Source organism: Vicugna pacos, chromosome 22 (assembly GCF_048564905.1).
Source record: "Vicugna pacos chromosome 22, VicPac4, whole genome shotgun sequence".
Classification (NCBI taxonomy): domain Eukaryota; kingdom Metazoa; phylum Chordata; class Mammalia; order Artiodactyla; family Camelidae; genus Vicugna; species Vicugna pacos.
In genome coordinates, this window is record NC_133008.1 from 18,954,565 (window position 1) to 18,974,820 (window position 20,256).

At 36.3% G+C, this 20,256-nt stretch overlaps 1 long non-coding RNA gene across 1 annotated transcript in view; it reads left to right on the plus strand.

Annotated features, from left to right (window-relative positions):
• Positions 1 to 17,499, plus strand: part of LOC140688437 (uncharacterized) — a 112,964-nt gene extending 95,465 nt beyond the window's left edge. Inside the window, exon 2 of the long non-coding RNA XR_012063131.1 lies at positions 17,278 to 17,499. This is a non-coding gene — a long non-coding RNA (uncharacterized lncRNA). The remainder of the gene's footprint in view (positions 1 to 17,277) is intronic.
• Positions 17,500 to 20,256: the final 2,757 nt, after the last annotated feature.

Here is a 20,256-nt window from a genome sequence, read left to right on the forward strand (position 1 = left end):
CAGATTCCTTTGTTTTTCCTATACCTCCTTAATTAACTGTAAAATTCTCCTCCATCCAGTTACACAAATCAGTCATGGAACAGAAAAGATCGGCATTTGCTCCTGCTCTGTCCCCTAGGGACATAGGCGTTACATTTTAGATCCACGTGGTTCTTTCCAAATCTACAGCCATAACATGTGCCTGTCTTACTAAACCCAATATTTGCTCAGTCTGAATCGCAATTTTAACTGTTCGCATCCAGTGTTTAAATGAGGATTCTCTGGTGACCAAGCTGGGAATTACTGCATATTTTAACTTTTACTTAAGAAGCACAATTAAAAGAGGAGAAAATAGAATTTCAGTGAGTTGAGTGTAGCATCTCCTTTTTTTCCCCAGAAGATTCCCAAAATCTATTGCTTGGTTGTCTCTTCTGCAGCTATTTCGGTATTAAATGGTACCATCCCCTGAGGTGGAATAGAGTGCCTCTTTATCAGTCTCAAAGCAACAGCACAGCCTCTCATTTAAGATCATGAAACAGCTGGGAAATGCTTACCTGAAAATATTTTTTTTCTTTATACTATCATGTTAACCCTGATGTGATGGCTTATTACCCATCCCCATTTATAGAGATTGGTGTGGGCAGGTGTACTACTGACAGATTTGTCAACTGTAGCCCAGAGCTACAGAATTCCTTGTCCAAGGACATAGAATCGACTAACTCAGTATTCATGTTCAAAAAATGCCAAAGACAGTTCTGTTCTGTCAAGCATTCCATTTGGTCTAATTGAGCTTTGCTAACCTTTTCTCTTTGACAGAACAACTTTGAATGCATGACAGGAGAGAGCTTTATAAATATTTATTGAATAAAACAGCTTGTTTGGATATGAAATGAGTTTAGAGACAGGAATTAAGGCCAGTAAAACTCTTACTTTCTGGTGTGGAAAAATGTGTGCTGGGAGAATGCCCAACATCAAATTTTAAGTAATAGCCAATTTTGTTTTTAGTGTTCAACTTAATGCAGTGTTATATGGAACTTGCATTTGCCAGTTATAAAAATGTTCTAGAGCAGTAGATTGTATTTATTTATTATTCATTCACTTTTCATTTGTTTATTCATTCATTCCTCAAATCTCTAAGGATAATTTAAGGTCATTTGCAAAAATACATATGATATGTTTTTAATTATAATCAAGATATCCCAGCAGTGCAAGAAAAATATGATAAATGCAGGGATGGTATCTATAACAAAATTATACCCTTTAAGGTCTCAACATTTGCATTACAAGGATTTTAAACTAGGTCCTGAGTTTTTTAATGATCGGCATAAAGAGGGAATGGTGATCAATTACATATTCAATTTTCATATAATAATTTTTTATGTAATAAAAATAAAATAGTGCATTAGAAGGAACACAACATTTTTCTGGATGTGAGACTAAAGTGAAGCTTTTCCCCTAGATACTGTAAGATGGAAGGAAAAAAAATCTCTGATACCTTTCATGTGATGAACACAACTTTTAACTATGCTTTTTTATACTGTTATTATTTATGTGTCAGGATTGAAGGGGGGGCATTCGTGTGCTTCGTGTTTTCCGGATGAGTAGTCTGTTTCGGCATTGCTGGTGACAAAAATATGTCTTCTGTAGTGCCTCATATCCTCATCGCTGGGCATTAAAATGCATGTCCTTGTCCCTTGCAGCTGTTTTCACTCCCTCTTGCAAGGACTTTATCTTCTTACTGTTCTTCTGTATCCCTCTTGATAAAATCCACATTGTCCAATCATTGAATGGTAATTTACAAGGAAAATTCCTCCTTTTCCCCAGAACCACCTTGCATCCACTGTTCCCACAAATGCCTGAATTGTGGCCAGCCTCCTCCTGCTAATGCCTCACAGCACAAGTTAGACACTCCTTAAAACCTTCTGCCAGGCATTTTCTAATAAAGGCTCACAAGGATGATGCTCTGTTTGGCTTTCTTCCTTACCTAGAGCAAGGGTGACTGGCACCAAGTTAATGGATCAAATTTCTTTCTGGAATGAAACAAAGAGCATTGAAGAATCATATAAAAGTGATTCTAAAGCTAACATGATGTAGATGGTTTAAATCAGCAGACCATCTGAATACCTTGTTATGTCTACTTTCTATAAAGTCAATTCCAGTAACTAAGAAGAAGATATTCCTAAGCTTTTAAGTTTAAAATTTTGTCAGTAATTTTCTTTCTTACACATAGATGTGTGTCACGAATTTGAATGACTGAATCAAAATATTTCCCCTTGTGAGTGGAGTTATCAAATAGCCAAAGAGCTGGCTGGCCAATTTGATTTTCTTGTAAAAAACCACATCTCTGTTCCAGTAAATCATGTAAGAGCTAGACTCTGAGAATGCGAAAGGTTTATACATTTTGTTGTCCTGCTTAACAGGGATCAGAACGAGTCATCACGAATCAATCCTTCCATGCTGTAGCATCCTGCAAGACATAGACTTCCCGGAACTATATAGAGGTTAACGTACCAAGTCAGAGCTTGCTTGTTATATTCGTATGGGTATTAACAGATGTAGGGCTGGAGGGAGAGGAATAATTTTCAGGGAGTTGAGAGTTATGAATTTTTGTACTCATTCTCTTCCAAACATTGTTCACTCATTTCTCAGACAGGAACTGTGATGGGTTTTGGGGGAAAGGAAGATTTCAGAGTTGAATAGGGTATGGTCTCTTGCTTCAAGGAAGTCACAGTGTTTGGGGACAGAAAATATTGCGGCAAGTACTAAAATCAAGAAGTATGTAGTTCTATAAACACATAATTCTTTGAGGCAGAGTGCTGGTGTATGCATCATATGATCTGAGTATTAGAGACTGACAAGTCATAACTTGCAAAAGAGAAAGAAAAGTAATTCCAGAAATAGGGAAAACAAATGTCAAAGGGAACGAGACATTGAGGAGCATACTACCCTGAGATCTAGTGGTGGGAGAAAGAAGTGAGTATTAAAAAACAATAACAATAAAACCACAACAGAACTTACTCAGCAGGGATACTAGACTTTCACGGACTATATGCTCCATGTTACCCAAATGATAATATCTGGTGAACTAGACAGCTCTGTGTTTTCCTTAACTTTACAGGTTTAAAGTTTAAAAAATAAATATTTTGTAGTTAAATACATTTTCTTCTCAAGTGATCATTGCTTTGGTTAATATTTAATCATGAGAATTAATTTGGTCTTTCTGTTTCCATCAGATATCACTAATGGAAAGTTTCAAATTGTCCCTCAAATTGGAGGGTTAATAAGGATTAATAAAATCTGAGAAAACCACTTTGGTAAGAACTGACATGTGAGGAATGAGTGAAGTGAATAAGTGTAGTGGAAACAGGCAATTTGCTAGGAAGAAAAGCAGAGGAATCGTTTATGCTTGAAAACGAATCCTTTGAGTATTCTATTATTTAGAGGTTTATTTTTGTAAGTAAAGCTCTTTAAAAAAATACAAGGATAACAATATTCTTTTTTTTTAAGTAGAGCAGTTAAAATGATAATTCTTGGAGTGAAAAAAAACCTGGATCATATTCTGCCTTCAACATTGACTAATTTTACAGGAGAAGTGCCATTTTCCCAAAACATTTTTGTTTGTTTCCCTAGAGAGATTCTCAATTCCTTTGTCTTTGAGGCAGAGATAGTACAATGTGGATTTTCAACTGTTTGTGTGTGTTGTTTTGTTTTGTTTCAATTCAGAGAGCAGATTCTCCATGATTCTGACTATTGTTTTATGATGGCAGTTCATGAGGTATTAAAAACATTCTCTTTGTCCAACCTTTTCTTTAAGGAATAAGGTAACATTCTTTATAATTTTATCTGTATTTTTGAGGAAAGACATGTTTCCTTACCTTCTCTTCAAACCATTTCTTAGACATATGTGTTTCAATCTGTCATTTAAAAGTATTTCTTCATCAACTCATTGTACCTTTTCAAGAAGAATCAACATTTCTAGAAAAATTTTAGTTGCCATCTGCACAGAGTGGTCTTGACCACAGCATTTCAGTTGTATAATGTACTGCCTTCCAGACATCACACAACCTTAGGGAAATATCAAGGATGTGCATTTATGATCTCTGCACACAGTGAAATCTCAAGGAAATCAGCCCTTTACACCCTTCATCTCAAAATGCCCAAATCAACCGTGCGTTAAAATTGAGTGGTTCAGGGAAATGCTTACCAGTGTCATCTCCATAACCTCTTACAGGGAGCAAGGATAATGCTATAAAGTTCTTCCCTGCATTTTAACATCTCTTCAGTCTGCACTTTTGGCATGTGAAAATTAAATTAAGGGAAACAAATTAAATTGCCAAATTCTATTCTATGTCAGTCTTTTTATACATTCCTCTAAAGCTAAAATGATTCAGGTTTTGTTTTGAAGGTTGCTTTACTGTAGAAAATCACCGAGACGAGATTGCTCACCTAGGCAGCAGCCGTGACTCCTACCAGCATACTGCTTCCTTTTCAGAGAGCTATCTTTCAGATGTCAGTGAATGCCTTGCTTTTCCTAGTGCTGATTTCATGGTTCTGGGTAAGGATGATAGCATGGAAAATGCATGGTAAATCTCAGTAAATAAATCAGGGTGTGTTACCTTTGGGAAGTTCATATACTTAATAGTTTTTATACTTATCTGTTACTCTTTGGAGTAGTGGTTCAATCAGGATCACTGTGTACTGCTGTTCATGTGGTGCACTGCACAACTCCAAGGGGTGCCATTCATTGTACTTTCTTGTCAGTAGCACCATTTGAATTTGTGCACCACATCAGGGGAAAATGATAAAACAGTGATACAATAGGAAGAACATTGAGCATTAGAGGAATGCAATTCCTTACCTGACTTGGCCAGTGCTGATCCATTATCTTGATAAAAATTGTAAAGAATAAAAGCATAATCTCGTCTGGCTGATCACCTTATATCACTAATGGTTGTTATACTTTAGTGCCTATTTTTTCATTTTGTTTACAATCATATTGACAAGAAGTCTGTACAGAAAATAATAGCAACTGACATTTTTTAAACAATAGCTTTGAGTTATAATCCACATAACATGCTACTTACCAATTTAAAGTGTACCATTCAATATTTTTTTTAGCATATTCACAGAATTGTGCAACCATCAACATGGTTTTAGAACATTTTCATCACCCCAAGAAGAAACTTTGTTTCCATTAGCTTTGAATCCCTGTTACCCACCAACTTCGCTGACTCCCACGTTCTAGTCTTGGGAAACCATTAATCAACTTTTTATATCTATTGATTTGCTTGTTTCAGACATTTCATGTAAATAGCACCATACAACAGGTAGTCTTTCGTAACTGACTTTTTTCATTTAGCATAATGCTTTCAAGGCTGGTCCAAGTTGTAGCATGCATCAATACTTCACTTCTTTTTATTGCTGAGTAATGTTCCATTATATGTATATACCACATGTTGCTTATCAGATCATCAGGTGATGGGCTTTTGGGTTTTCCTCACCCTTCAGCTATTATGAATAATGCTTCTGTGACATTTTTGTACAAGTTATTTTTGTGTGTGTGTGAACATGTTTTTATTTCTTTGGGGTATACCGGTGGCGGTGGAATTGTTAGGTCAAATAACTCTATGTTTACCATTTTGAGACACTGTTAGATTGTTTTCCAATGTGGCTGTACCATTTTACAATCCTACCAGTAGTGTATGATCGTTCCAGTTTCTCCACATCCTCAAGAACACTTGTTATTATCTGTCTTTTTAATTATAGCTATCCTAGTGGGTACAAAGTGGCATCTCATTGTATTTTGATTTGCATTTCTCTGATGGCTAATGATGTGCTTTGGGGGCATTTGTGTATCTTCTTTGGAGAAGTGTCTATTCGGCAATCAATTTTTAATTGTTTCTCAAATAATAATTTCTTAGTAAAAACGTGTATGTCCTCAAATTCTTAATGAGTAAGAAATACTAGATTTTTTTTCATCCCAAGTTTAATATTCTGTCATTTTATATGATGTGTATAATCTGAAGTGGGTACACAGCCCACTGTATCTTTCCCCACCACACTATGTACTCCAAGAAAACAAGTACAGTCTGTTTTAATTATTGTTGATTTTTAGCAGCTAGTATTAGACTTTCAATATAATAGATATTAAAATTTTATTTAATGGATCAATAAATTGAGCTGTCTCTTGTTCAAAAACACTAACTGATTCTTCTTTTTTGGGACTGATTATATGATCTTTTCTATCCCTGTCAGGTCAGGTTTATTTGGAAATTATTATAAGTGGTAATACAAACTTAATCACCAGCAACTTAGCCAAAAATTATTATAATTAACCAAAAATATGCTTGATTCAAGAGAATACTATCTCTGAAGAAATGAAGATAATTCTGATCAGATCTTTTGGGTCTTTCTAAGTATGATATTGTGATAGAGGAATATATATATATATATTGTGATAGAGGAATATATATATTACTCATGCCCAGGTAATGAAACCTTCATTAAAAATCCTAACCAAAGGGGTTTGAAGAGTTTCTGGGTTCATGAACATGAATCCATGTGCCAGGAGGGTGGTGTGCTCCACATTCCATGGGGATAGAAGCTCCTGTGCTTGGCACCCTTCTGGACCTCTGTTACCAACTTCATTATTGCTGAATCTGGTGTTCCTCATCTTGTGACATCAAAGAGGTTTCCATGCAGCTTTTTCACTCCCTTTGAGATCCTCTGATTCAGAATCACACCTCACCTCCAAGGCACATTACTTGGGCTGGGGCAGTCCATCAGTGTTTCTTCATCATATTTAATTGGGTACCCATTCCAGAGGTCTCTCCAGGTCCTTACCAGCTTCTTACTGCTTCCTTATCTCTCCTTGAGAACTCAGCATGGCCAGAGGACTTTACCCTGTTTTTGATGGACCAGCTTAATTTGGGAGACCATCTGCTGGGTGACACTTCAAGATCAAGGGCACCAGAAGCAACAGAATACACATTCTTTTCTAGTGCCAGTGGAACGTATAACAGTGTGGACCATATCTTGGTCCTTATTGGCCAAAATAAAAAATAGTAACAACACCAAATGCTGACAAGAATGCCAAGAAACTGGAGCACTTTTGGAAATGTTACATGCTACAGCTATTCTGGAAAACAGTTTGGCAGTTTCTTAAATAACTAAACATGCAACTACCATATGACTTATTAATTGCATTCCTTGGGCTTTGTCACAGGCAAATGAAAACACATTCACCCAAAATCTGCATATGAATATTTATAGCAGCTGTATTCATACTAGCTAAAGACAGGGAACAATCCAGATGTCCTTCAGTGAATGAATGGTTGTGAAGTACTACTCAGCAATAAAAAGGAACAAACTCTTGATACATGCAACCTGAATGAATCTCCAGAGAATTATATTGAGTGAAATAAGCCAATCTCCAAAGATTAAATACTGTATGATTCTCTTTACATAATGTTCTTGAAATGAAAAAGGTTACAGACACAGAGAACAGATTAGTGACTACCGGGAACTAAAGAGGGGCTAGGGCTGTGATTGAAGTGGATATGGTTGTAAAAAAGCAACACGTGGGCTACTTGGTGATGGATATATTTTGTAACTTGATGGAATCAGTACTAATATCCTAATTTGGATATTGTACTATAGTTTTATAAGATGTTTCCATTGGGTGAAACTGGATAAAGGTACACAGGATCTTATATTACTTCTTAAAACTGTACGTGAATTTAAAATTACTTCATAAAAAGGTTTAATTATAAAACAGAAAATACAGTGTATCCTTACATATTTGTCTATAGAAAACAAACAGAAAAGAAGCAATGTATCCTTTCATCTTTGTCTGTAGACTGACGTTTGAAAATTCTTGTGTAACTCATAGTCATCCATCTTCCAAAGTGATAAGTAGAAATTGACTCAATAAATATCTAACAATAATGTTTAAAGCACAGACACTTATTTATAAATCATGCACAAAACTTAAATCTTCTCCACAGCTGTAAGCCTGTGTATGACAGCTCCAATCACGGAGTTGAGAGCTCAGTATAATGCTCACAGAGGTTGTAGCTAGCAGCTAGCATAAAGACAACAAAAAGTGAAGCCATCAATTTGACACTCAAAGTAGCCCTAAAGACATATTATACCCAATATACCTGGCTACTACTGACTTAAAATAACTAAGAATTATACAGAAATATAGAAAATTTAATATATGTTATTTTACCTTGAGTAAATGGGATATAGGTTATAAAAAATTGGTTTCCTGTTTTTATTTTATAGAAGACTGTTTACCATTTGTGCTTCCAGGGAAGTTGAGGTCAACTAGCTAATTTATGCTAAAGGCTTTGCTCACGGCTGTTGAAGTTGTGTGAATAGGATCTTCCAGTCTTTATAATCCTGCTAATTCATTATTCAGACTAGCAAAATGATTTCTGTATAAAGATTTTCTGTGAACACCCTTTTATATTTATTTCAAGACTCTTTTGAGTCAATGTTCACCAATATAACGTACTGTACTATATGGTTAGATTCTCAAAAGAGTTATCACTTCTATTTTCAAACTTGCATGTCCAGGGCAAAGCTAGCTATTCTGTGTCACGTGGGACTTTAGTAATGACTTGTTGCCTCCTGTTGACTCTACATCAGCAAAAATTACTTCTTAAAACAGCTTCCCAAACTAGGTTGCAGGTTTGCTAATGTGTTGATTTCCTGCCCAATATCTTACGTTTTCCAGTGGTGAGATCTTTGCTGCAATTAAATCTCAAATTCTGTTTGTTGCTAAGAGACTTCCTGGGCACTGACCACTTGGGGCTCCAACTGTCAAGCAACTTTTCTTCTTGTTACACTTTGCTGTTGCTACTGGCTCTTGAGTCCACGTGTTAAGCACAGGCCATGCCCACACTCGTCCTCTCTTAGTCTCTTGGGTCTTGCCTTCTCTGTCAATAATGGCACCTTAGTCTTGACAGAAACAGGTCCTGATTATCAAAGGCTATGCAGGGTTGTTCTTTGTTTAGGCGATGAATTGGGTAGTGTAAGTCAGGTATTGCATACTTTGAGATCAACCAACATTGTAAAAGAAGGATTAAAGTATAAAAATTATAAAGTGCTTTATTTACTTTGTAATGAGTGAGAGCTCAATAATTATTTGCTGACTGGAATATTTTCTATATTTTAACATTGACCCAAGAGCTCCAGAATAATGTATATGTCAGATTGTACAAATCAAGCATTGCACATGATGGCAGAGGCACAGCGTAAAGGATAAATAGGGGGGAAATCTGGCATCCAACCAAAGCTATAACTTTTAATGAATTGGCTTTTTAACAAGCTTCCCTGCCAATTACTGTCACAGAATCATATTAACATAAAGCAATCTCTGTTTCTGATTTATTTGTTGTTTTAAGGCTACACATCTTATGTCTTCTTTGCTTCGGCTTAACTCTGTGACTTCAAACGTGATTTATACATTATTATAATCATTACAATCTTGAAACAATGGGGGTTATGGTCTGAGTGTTTCTACAGTAATGATTTTTTTCTTCAAAGGGGAAAAGAAATACAGGTCCAAGGATAATGAAATACAAGAGAGAAGTTTCTTCATTTCTATGGAGACTTATGCAATCATTTTATTTGAAATTGGCAGTTTCAAAAACAATTTTGCAGTGTTTTGAGTACCAAAGTGCTCCAAGTTAGACTCTTACCTTTTAATCGTGTTCTGTCTGATCTAGATATGTCAGCTAAACACAAAAATCCCCACGGGATCTTTGTTACCATAGCAGCAAGATTGCAGCTTCCAGTATCTGTGTAATGATGAACTGACACGTTTTCAGCATAAGGTGCTAAGTGGAGGTTTGTTTCACTAATTGGGTGGCAAAAGTAATCAATTCCTTCATGATTAATAAAGTCACACATTATGTGGTAGGCAAGCCTGACACACTTTTAAACTAGTACTTTATGTTTTAGAGGGAGGGGTAAAAATGATAGAAATCATTTTTCAGTTCTTCAGGTTAACTAATAAGAAAGGCCTACGTTTCTGGGTCTGTCTCACTCCCTAACAGCAGATGCGCTTTGTGCTTTGTTTAGGTTTTAAAGTCATTAGCCATGTTAGCATTTTATATGATTTAGGATCAAAAGGATGATAGTTTGAGTTTGATGTTTGCTTTGATGGCAGAGGACAGAAATGGATTGTAAACGTTTCTTAATCTTACTGCTCTGCTGGATGTTTACTGGACTTTCAGAAGCCGGTGCTTTCTCTTATCTAAACGAACTTCCATTTATGAAGTATGTTTTTGATGAATAGAACATCTTGAGTAATTGAGTATATTGATTAATAGAATAATACTGTACCCTCAGGGTGAATTAAATACGGTCCTCATCCTTTAGAGGTTTATAATCAAGGTGAAATTATAGGATATATAGACATGGTAATAGCTTTCATGAGACTTCCAAATATCATATAGACCAAGGCTTCCCAATTCAGAGCAAGTGGGAAAAACTACATAACAATTCTTAAACTTGGGAGACCCTTAGTTCGGGGACTTACAAGTGACTGGGACTGCTCGGATAGTCGGTTGTCCTTAGACAGTGGGTCCTCCATTCTGCAGAACATTTGGGAGAATCCTTTCTACTCTACTTCCTGGGCCTCCAGAATGTAAACATTTTTCTTTGGTTTACTCAGAACACTCTACTTTTTTTTTTCCTCTTTCTCCTGACCTTTCTGCAAACCCTGCTTTTATAAAAGCACAGAGTCCATGATCAAGAAAGGAAATGAAAGGGAAGCATAGGGATGAGTGCTTTGTGTGGTACTCAAGGGGAGACACAGTTACTTTTTAGTCAAGAATGTATGCTGATGCCAGCATCTTTTTTGAATCTTTGTTTCTACTTTGACATAGGCTGCGAGAAGGGGAAGACTGTTCTCAGGAGATACCTGAGCTATAACCCTGACACATATTTAGCACCTAACCCACTATATTTATGTACGCGTGCGCACACACACGTATCTGTTGTTAAAAAAATAGTAGTGATCATGATGAAATGATAAGGACAGACTACGTATGCTGAAATGCTATGGAATTGGATATACATAGTGAAATAATATAGGACAGACCACGCATAGGTAAATGATACAGGGCAGGTTATACATGGTTTAGGAATTCAGAAAAGAAGATTACTTCAGAATGGACTGATTGCATACGTTGTAATAGAGTGGAAGGGCATTACAGTGAGCACAGGAGAGCTGAGGAGGATACTCGAGGTCATGGTGACCTAGGAAATTAGAAGCAGGAATGAGCAGGGTGTGTGTGAAGGGCAGTATCAAATAGAGCAGCAATGTAGTTGGTCTGGGAGGTTGTATTTGAGGTTGTTTAGGTCACTTTCTTTCTCTGGAGAGGGTGAGACCCGAGGTCATTTTGGGTACAGATCTTCCATCCCAGGACTGAGTAAGCTGTACTGTCTGTCTAGACGGGTGAAATCCCCTTTTATGACTTCCTAGGAGTCTTACTTGAAGCTGTGGGCTTGTGTGAAAAGGACACCCTTACAAATGCAAGAGTATCATTTTTTGGGTCAAAATATATTCTCTAGGACAGGCCCTGATCGCACCGATGACCATAAACCTAGTGGACTTCTCAAGTATCACAGGGTCTGTGAGATATTTCCAGTGTCCTGAATCCCTACTGGAAACCACATATTACCCACTCTCAGTTTATAAATGCATAACATTTATAAAACTAAAATACAGCCATCCTCACTCTAGCTCATGATAATCTAAATTATGTAGTGCCATGTATGTCCTCATGGTTCAAAAAACTCATGATACGTAGAGTTTGAAAGATATTTTACAAAAAACAGTGTCCATGATCTAGAAAATGAATGAAAGGGCAACATAGTGGTAAAATTTGGGGAATTACTTATTCATTCATTCATTCAAGCAGTTATTCCACTTCTTCGTGCCAGACACTTTGCCCAGCATTGGGAACACAATAATGAGTAAGGCAAAGGGCCTCACTCTTAATGAGCTTGTCAGACAAATGACTTGTTACCGTATCTTAGAATCATTCAGCTTTGTCCATACTTTGCCAAGGCCTTGGGTTTATCTTTGAAGGGAAGAGGCATAAATTCATTGAAAAATATGTGTCAACAGGCATTCCTTTCAGACAAAGTGTTAAGAAGCATTAAGATCCATTGTCTGGGTTCCACTAGATGATTGATTTAACTAAGAGTTAGCACTTGTGCATTTTCAGTGAAAATACCCCCAAAAGAAATCTAAGTGGGTAGAAATTAACTCTCATTTAATTCAATGAGAAAAAAGAAGAATTGTCATAAATAATTGTGTGAGAGAGAGAGAGAGTGTGTGTGTGTGTGTGTGTTTTGGCTTATGCATTCCTGGGCCTCACAGCTGCTTCAGCATAGTTACACTAATAAAAGAGACAGATGTTGGCTGAAACAGAAAGGCTACAAAAGCCATGCGGAAAATTGCATAAGTAGTCTTCAACTATACATCGTGCCTTGTTTAAAACAGTGTCATGAACCCATAGGAATGTACGTTGGAGATCAGCAGATCCATCAGGCTTAAAGAAACTCACCCTCTTTTCTCCTATGCTTTGTCTTCTCTTCTTTTATCAAAATTAAAGTGTGACAAGTACTTAGACATGAACATTTTAAAATACCTTTTATCATTTCAATTAACCTGCTTAATTTCAGGAGCAAGTTTTCCAGTTTTCAGAAATTTAATTGCCTATTGTTACAGCTCTAATGTAGCAAAAAAGAGACATTGGACTGTCACTGCTTTACAAAGGAAGTCCTGTGGATAGATTCCTAGTCTTTGCCCATCACCATGCCTCAGTACTTCCCCAAAGAGCTCAGTATTGGTTAGAATGCTTTCAAACACAACTATTTAAAAAGCTCACTAAGAGTGGCTTCCATATTAAAGGTAGTTGTTCTAATCACATGGTGAAAAAGTCTGGTGGGAGGTGGCAGCTTTTGGTGCAGTGTCCCCATGACTGTCTTGACTCTTCATTTGTGGCTGATAGTTGACAGCAGCAGAGCTCTGCCTGAGGTTCTGACAGGACATGATGTCACACAGGTAGTCAGATGGGTGGATGTAAAAGGATTTTCTCTTGTGTGCCTCTTTGCAAGGAGGGAACTCTTTTTCTGGAGCACAGAATAGATTCACCTTACTTTTCATTGGCCAGAAATGAATTAATGTCTGTCCCAAGACCAATTTTAGGTAAGGGAAATACAATTTTAATGATTTGCTCAGACCAATTATAATTTATTTCCTAAGGAGGGCACATGGCTGCCCAAACAATATTGGAATTCTTTTACCAAGGAAGGAAGGAGAAATGGCTCCTGTGTAGACAAGAATGTCTGCTACTTGGTTCCGATCTAAACAATGTCCTTCTTTAGTTGTTATATTTTTAATTCTTTACTCTTAACGCTACACCATTAGCAAACAGTATTTGTATAGTTTCACAACTTTGCAAGGGGTTAACATGTGAGTTATCTTTGTTCTTCAAAACCACCCACAGAGGAAAGAATTGTCTTTTAATTTTCATTTTTTCTTTTTTTTCTATTTTTTATTGAACTATAGTCAGTTTACAATGTTGTGTCAATTTCTAGTGTACAGCGCAATGCTTCAGTCATACATGAACATACATATATTCGTTTTCATATTTTTTCACCATATGCTACTACAAGATATTGAATATAGTTCCCTGTGCCATACAGTATAAACTTGCTTATCTGTTTTACATATACCAGTCAGTATCTGCAAATCTCGAACTCCCAATTTACCCCTTCCTACCCTCTTTTCCCCTGGTAACCCTAAGTTTGTTTTCCATGTCTGTGAGTCTGTTTCTGTTTTGTAAATAAGTTCATCATTATCTTTATCAGTGCTTTAGTGATGAGCAAACTGAAGTTTAGCTGGGTGAGGCATCTTGCCCAGAGCCGCACAGCTTAAAAACAAAAACACCATCAATAACAAAAAACATGGTCAAGATTTTAATCTAAATCTGCTGTAATCTGATAACTACTTTTAAAACTATTCAGTTGGTTTATTCTTTGATTGTAACAAAAGTTGCTTTGTCTCCGCAGTAATGATGCTTGTGTGCTGCAAATAGCCTAGGGAGTGCCTACCTTTCTCTTCACCTCCTGTTACTGGAGTACTATGAGACTGTAAACAAGATTTACTGTCCCATAGGAGCACTTCATTAGTTATTACAGAATAATTCATTAAGCGACAGCTCTACCAAAAACTGTGTTATGAAGATAGCATAGCACACAAAGCATTCATGGCTGCTAGCATTTAGAATCTGAGAAACATGACAGAACGTTAAATACTGTGTCACATTAAAGTGTCATACGTGCTCTGAGGGGAAGTAGGGGGTGTGTTGAAAGCACTTAGTCAAAGCATCAAATCAAGTTATTGGGAGAAGTGAAGGTTAGAAACATTTTCCAGAGAAATTGCTATGTAATCTGATACTTTGGAAGTTAAAAAGAGGAAGACAACAGTGCTCAAAAGTGTAGTGGTTACTCAGTAAATATTTTAATGCCTTTAAAAAAAGAGCTTTGTTGAGATATAATTCACATTGCATGCAGTTCACCCGTTTAAAGTGTACAGCTCAATAGTTTTTAATATATTCTCATAGTTATACACTTATCACAACTACCAATTTTAGAACATTTTTTATTACTCCCCCCAGAAAACTCACACTCATTAGCAGACACCCGCACAGTCCTTATATTCCCCGACCTACAGTGGTAGGCAACTTTTTGTCTCTATAGATTTGCCTATTTTGGACAGTTTATATAAATACAATCATACAACACGTGCTCCTTTGTAACTGAATTCTCTTTGCTTAGCGTAATGTTTCAGAGTTCATCAGTGTTGCGGCATGTATCACTGCTTCATTCCTTTTTACTGCCAAATAGTATTCCATTGCATGGAAAGAACATGTTTTATTTATCCATTCTTCATCTGATGGATATTGGGTTACATCACTTTTTTGGCTATTATGAATAATGATGCTATGAACATTTACATGCAAGTTTCTGTGTGGTGGTGTATTGTAAGAATCCCTCATCATATACATGCTTTGCAAAATTCTTCTCCTATTCCATGAATTGTCTTTTCACTTTCTTACTGATGTTCTTTGAGGCAAAACTTTTAATTTTGATGATGTCTATTTATGTATGTTTTTGTTGTTTCTGGTGCATAATTCAAGGTCATGAAGATTTATGCCTACATTTTATTCTAAGATTTTTTTTAATATCTTCTAAGATTTTCCAGCTTTTTTTTTTTTTTAAATAGCTCTCACCTTTAGGTCTTTGACTCCATTTTGAGCTGATTTTTGCTGATTTTTGTGAGTTGAATGCTTTATTGAATGATTGAGATTCTTCTTCAGGTCAGTGACTATTCTTCAAAATATGTCTGAGGTCCAGCAAAATCGGCATCACCTGGAAGCTTGTTAGAAACGTAAATACTCAGGTTTCCTCTTCAGACCTAGAGTCAGAATCTCTGGGGGTATCACTCAAGAATTTGCATTATCTCAGGTTTTCGGGTGATTCTTCCACACTGTAAAGTTTGAAAAGCACTACCTCAGAAAGTTAGAAACAACATTGCAATCCACGCCTACCAACCACCTCTCCAGCTGTCTCACCTTAGTGGAAAGTGATTGCTTTAATGGGAATTGGCAGTCTGCCTCTCAGTTTAAAATGGCAGGTAGCAATTTTTAGCATTCAGCATTTCAGATGGTTTCAAATAAGAAGAGCTCAGAGATCACCTTGTCCAAAAATTGTATTTTACATGGAAGAGTGCTAACATCCAGAGTCTGTATTTTCATATTTATACTCACGTAAAACCTTTCTGTGGACTAACAGAAGCCTGTGGGATTTAATTGTGTGGTCTCTGATTTATAACGCACACACATACCAGGCTTACTTTTTTCCTTTCTATTATATTAGAATATAAATAAAGAAAAAAGTGTTTCTTGGTGAAATGTCCTGAGGGGGGAAAATGTTATTTTATAAATTGTCTTTAATCTAAAAACTACTAACACGTGGTGATACAAAGTATATACAGCTTTAGGCTTATGAGAGCTTAGCTGTAATGTGGTTATCTATTTATTTTAGCCTTTTCTGGTATATTTCTAATTAGTAAGCATCAGAGCAGTAAATCAAACTCAAGAAAGACAATTTCAGAGTAGATAGTTTTGGCTACATACTTTTAAAGAATAAAAATGTTCAGAATAGTAAAGAAAATTCAACTAATGCATGAATTACAGGATTCATGGGATCTTTTAAATAAGTGATTAAAAATATTCTATGTTTTGAAGACGTATATCATTTGTGGCTCTTAAAATAAACCTGTGAGACTAGATGGTTTTGAGTACTCTCCTTTTTCTCTTTGTCCACCATATGCAAACTCCCACACAAATTCATGTGCATGCTAAAACAAGCCAAGTGAACCACTCCCCCCTCCTGTGTATCTAGGATATGTGCTGTCCTGGTCCATTGTATAACTCTAGACAAAGACAAAATCACTGGCGCACTCTTGACAAGTATGTTTGGTCTTAATAGTTAGAACTTTTGGACACAAAGATTAGTATAATTGCAGGTTAAGCAAAAAGCTCTGTATAGGTTGGTATTCATGTCATGTTCTTTGGAGTAAATTTCAACTCTTCTCTACTCTTTTAAAGAGAAATTCAGATCATTATCGCACACATGGAAAAATTCTGGCATATATGAGAATGGCTTCTCCTCCCACTGCTGACAATAGATAGCACAGTACAGTTGTCCCTACCAAGCACAGATTTAATCTCAGAATTGTAGTTTGTATGATTTGCATGTGTGATATAAACATTTGTTGGCTCTCCATGGAGAGAAGATGTGCTTAAGAATTTGTACTACTTAGCCACGTAGTCCTGTGTTCAAATTCTGGCACTGCAAGCTGCTCGCTATGCAGCTCTGAGCAGATAACAATTCTTCCTGAGCCTCAGTCACGCCATCTGTAAAACTGAAGTAATGTGAATCCCTGGCGTGTTATTTTGAGGACAAGTTGAAATGAGCACATATAATGTCTAGCATATAAGTTATTATTTTTAGAGTCTTTGTTCCATATTTTGCTGAGAAAAACATTCAAGGAGGAGCTTATTTGAGGAAACAGAGGAAGTAAAGAGTTCTGGGAATTTTCTTTATTTAAACTAGTTTTCCTTAACATGTGTAATTCTATGGAGATGCCATTTAAAACCATTAAGACATATATCTAATGTTACTTTTTTATTGTTTTTATAGGAAATCTGTTTTGTGGAGATGGTAGATCCAAAGTCAACCAGTTTGTTACAACATATTATTATGGGGCTCAATTTGTTTACTGAATGGAGAAAAAAATTCCCACCTGGAGAAATATAAGAAAAATGTGAACACGTGATGAGTGACATGAATATTTATCAGTGTTTTTGTAGAAAATCATGAATTTATGCATTCAACTAAGCCAATTAAATTCATAAACTCGTATTGTCATTTCATGGGTAATCACAGAAGATCTAAAGGGGAGAACCTTAAAGAATCAAGTTTTAAATGAAACCTTCAGAGTACTTATCCCTCTAATGACTATATCTTACTTTTATGATGCTGAATGATACGGAGTTAAATAACTAATTTTCTATTTGAGCCGAATTGGAGATGTCTTTAAGTTTTATTTATTTATGTTAATCTAGTCCCAGTTAGTAATTCTGAGGGCGCAGTTGACTCTGTAGCTCTCAAATGATTTATGGTTTCCAATGCCTAACCTGTTGAAAGTGGCATTAGCTTGACAGTTAAAGCACATTTTTGTCTCTTCTTTCCTTCCTGGATCCTACTGAGAGAAGCATCTAGAAATCCTATGACAGTTGGAGGAAGAGAAGCTCTTTCTTGTGGTTTGGCCAATGACCTGCTTTTAGAGTGCCATTTTCCATGGGCAAAACACACACAAAAAATGTACTTGAAAAACAGTGTTCCATGTGATATGTGGAAAAGTTTGGAAATCCACTTGGGCCCTGCAGGAAATTAAAGAGCAGGAGAAATTGGACCGAAGAGATTAAGACAATTTTTAGATTACAAACACTTTCTGGGAAAGTATTCAAACCAATTCAAATAAGCAACACAAAGAAGAACAAGGGAGGATTCAAGGACAACTGGGTAAAACTAAATTGCAGGGTTAGGTTAATTGGTATGGGTGGGAAGGCTTCCTATCAGGTTTAAGCAGTGAGTGTGTCTAAATAATGCTGAGAAAATTGAGTTAGAGAGTGTACACACAACACTTAGGAATCATGATGATTGCATTTCTGCTTAAACTAGAGATCTAGCTAGCAGAAATCATTTTCCTATTTATTCACATGTTCAGGAGAGAAAGGACATCTAGGATGAAATCTGAAGGCAAGCTCGTGAGTCTGAGTTGGTTGTCTGCAACCCTAGCACAATGATGCTTGTTGCAGATCTTGTTAAAGAGACTTTTACTTACTTCCCTTCTCATTTATGTCAAATAAAATGTAGAGAGTGAAAGTATGTAAGCTCAATTGTAGCAGGGAGGGGATACAAGCATAGTCAGTGTTCTGAAATTGTGTATGTAATAGTGATGGCAGTCAAAGCTGATTTTTAAAACATTTGTTTACTTTTTTATTTTACTTTTTTTTTAAAAAAAGTATGTATTTGCTAAATGAATGCTTCAAACTTGACATTTTTTAACCTTAAAAAATGGGATGATCTTATGTGGAAAGAAGAATACTTAGTATTTTCATATGGTCATTCTAATGCTATTAAAAAAGGGGGATGGAAAAGCAGGGGATTTAAGATAATCAGTTAGTGTTTGCAAACCCAGCATCAATATTCTTTTCCATCCCTTTTACTTACACATACAATTGCTTTTTCTGAACACCTGACACTGTTATGAGTAGTCGGTACCACCCTCTATATCTGATGGTGTATCTGTCAGGGCTCTTGAGATTTTAATAACCTTATTGCAAACAATTGAAACCATCTCTAGATATCCTGAAGGGGGGAAAATTTTAACACAAAGCTTTTTGGAATTCACAGAGTAGAATAAAGGCTGGAGAACCAGACTTGTAAAGTGTGCATGTGGGCAGGAGGTATAAAAGAAAGCTGATATGATGGTAGGAAGCATACGCCATGCTTAAGGAGGCAGGTGCTCTTTCTCTTCACCTCACATTCCAGTGGATAGGAGTAAGCCGGGAACTTGTGATTGGTGACCTAGTCCATGTACTTGCATATGGCTGCCGGCAAAGTGGGCGGAATAAGGGTTAAAGATTCTGCAGCCCTCTCCTGACCAACCTTTGTTAGAGGGATGTGACGTAAAGTACCCCAGCAATTGTATTTGCCTTGTAGGAGTCCTCTCAAGGAGGAGGGGCACTGAACACTGGATACACGCACAGGCACACAGATGTACACACACACACACCCTGAAACATATACACTTAGTGCTCAGAAAATACTTGCTCATTATTGCAATCAAGATGGGTACGATTAAATGAATCTAATTTAGCAAAACAGTCATCTGGAATGACTTACTAACAAAGACTTGTTAAAGCTAGTCACAGCTTATAGAGGGAGTCCTGGAATCTATTTTCTATGAATATTAAATTGACAGAAAATGAATAGTGCTTCTGGTGAAAAGCTTCTTTTGAAAAGGCCGGGGAAGAATCATAATTCATAAAAATGTCACGCTTTAAAGAATTTGTTAGTATTAACATGACCTTTAAAACTGTATCTCATAATAAACCAAGTATACGTAAGGAGAATCAAGTCAGTTACCTCTGCCATCCAGACTCAGAACCAGGCTTTGTTTTAAGGTAGGATAGAGAGTGCAAAAATGTATTCTAGATAACTTGACTATTTACTTTTCTAGCCATTATCTAAAATACAATGGAAGTTGTATCAATGAACAGTAAATATTGATGTGTTTTTTTTTTCCTGTTTTTCATTGGCATTCACTTATAAGAGATGTCTATCTCCAGTTTTACTCATTCACATTTTTGGAGAAGTTGCCACAATTATATATTTGAGCTCTCTTTAGCTCCCAGTGATCTATAGCAAAAGAAGAAAGAGTGAGAAATTGAAGAATTAAAAAATGCATGGTTTGGCCAAATGCACCATTTAGGCTAGATATAAGTTTTAACTCTGACTTTTTATTGTTTCTGTTGTTCTTGTTTGAAATTACCTTCAAGGCTTAAGAAAATACAGAGTTCAATTTTAGTCTTCTAAATGAAAGACTTCATT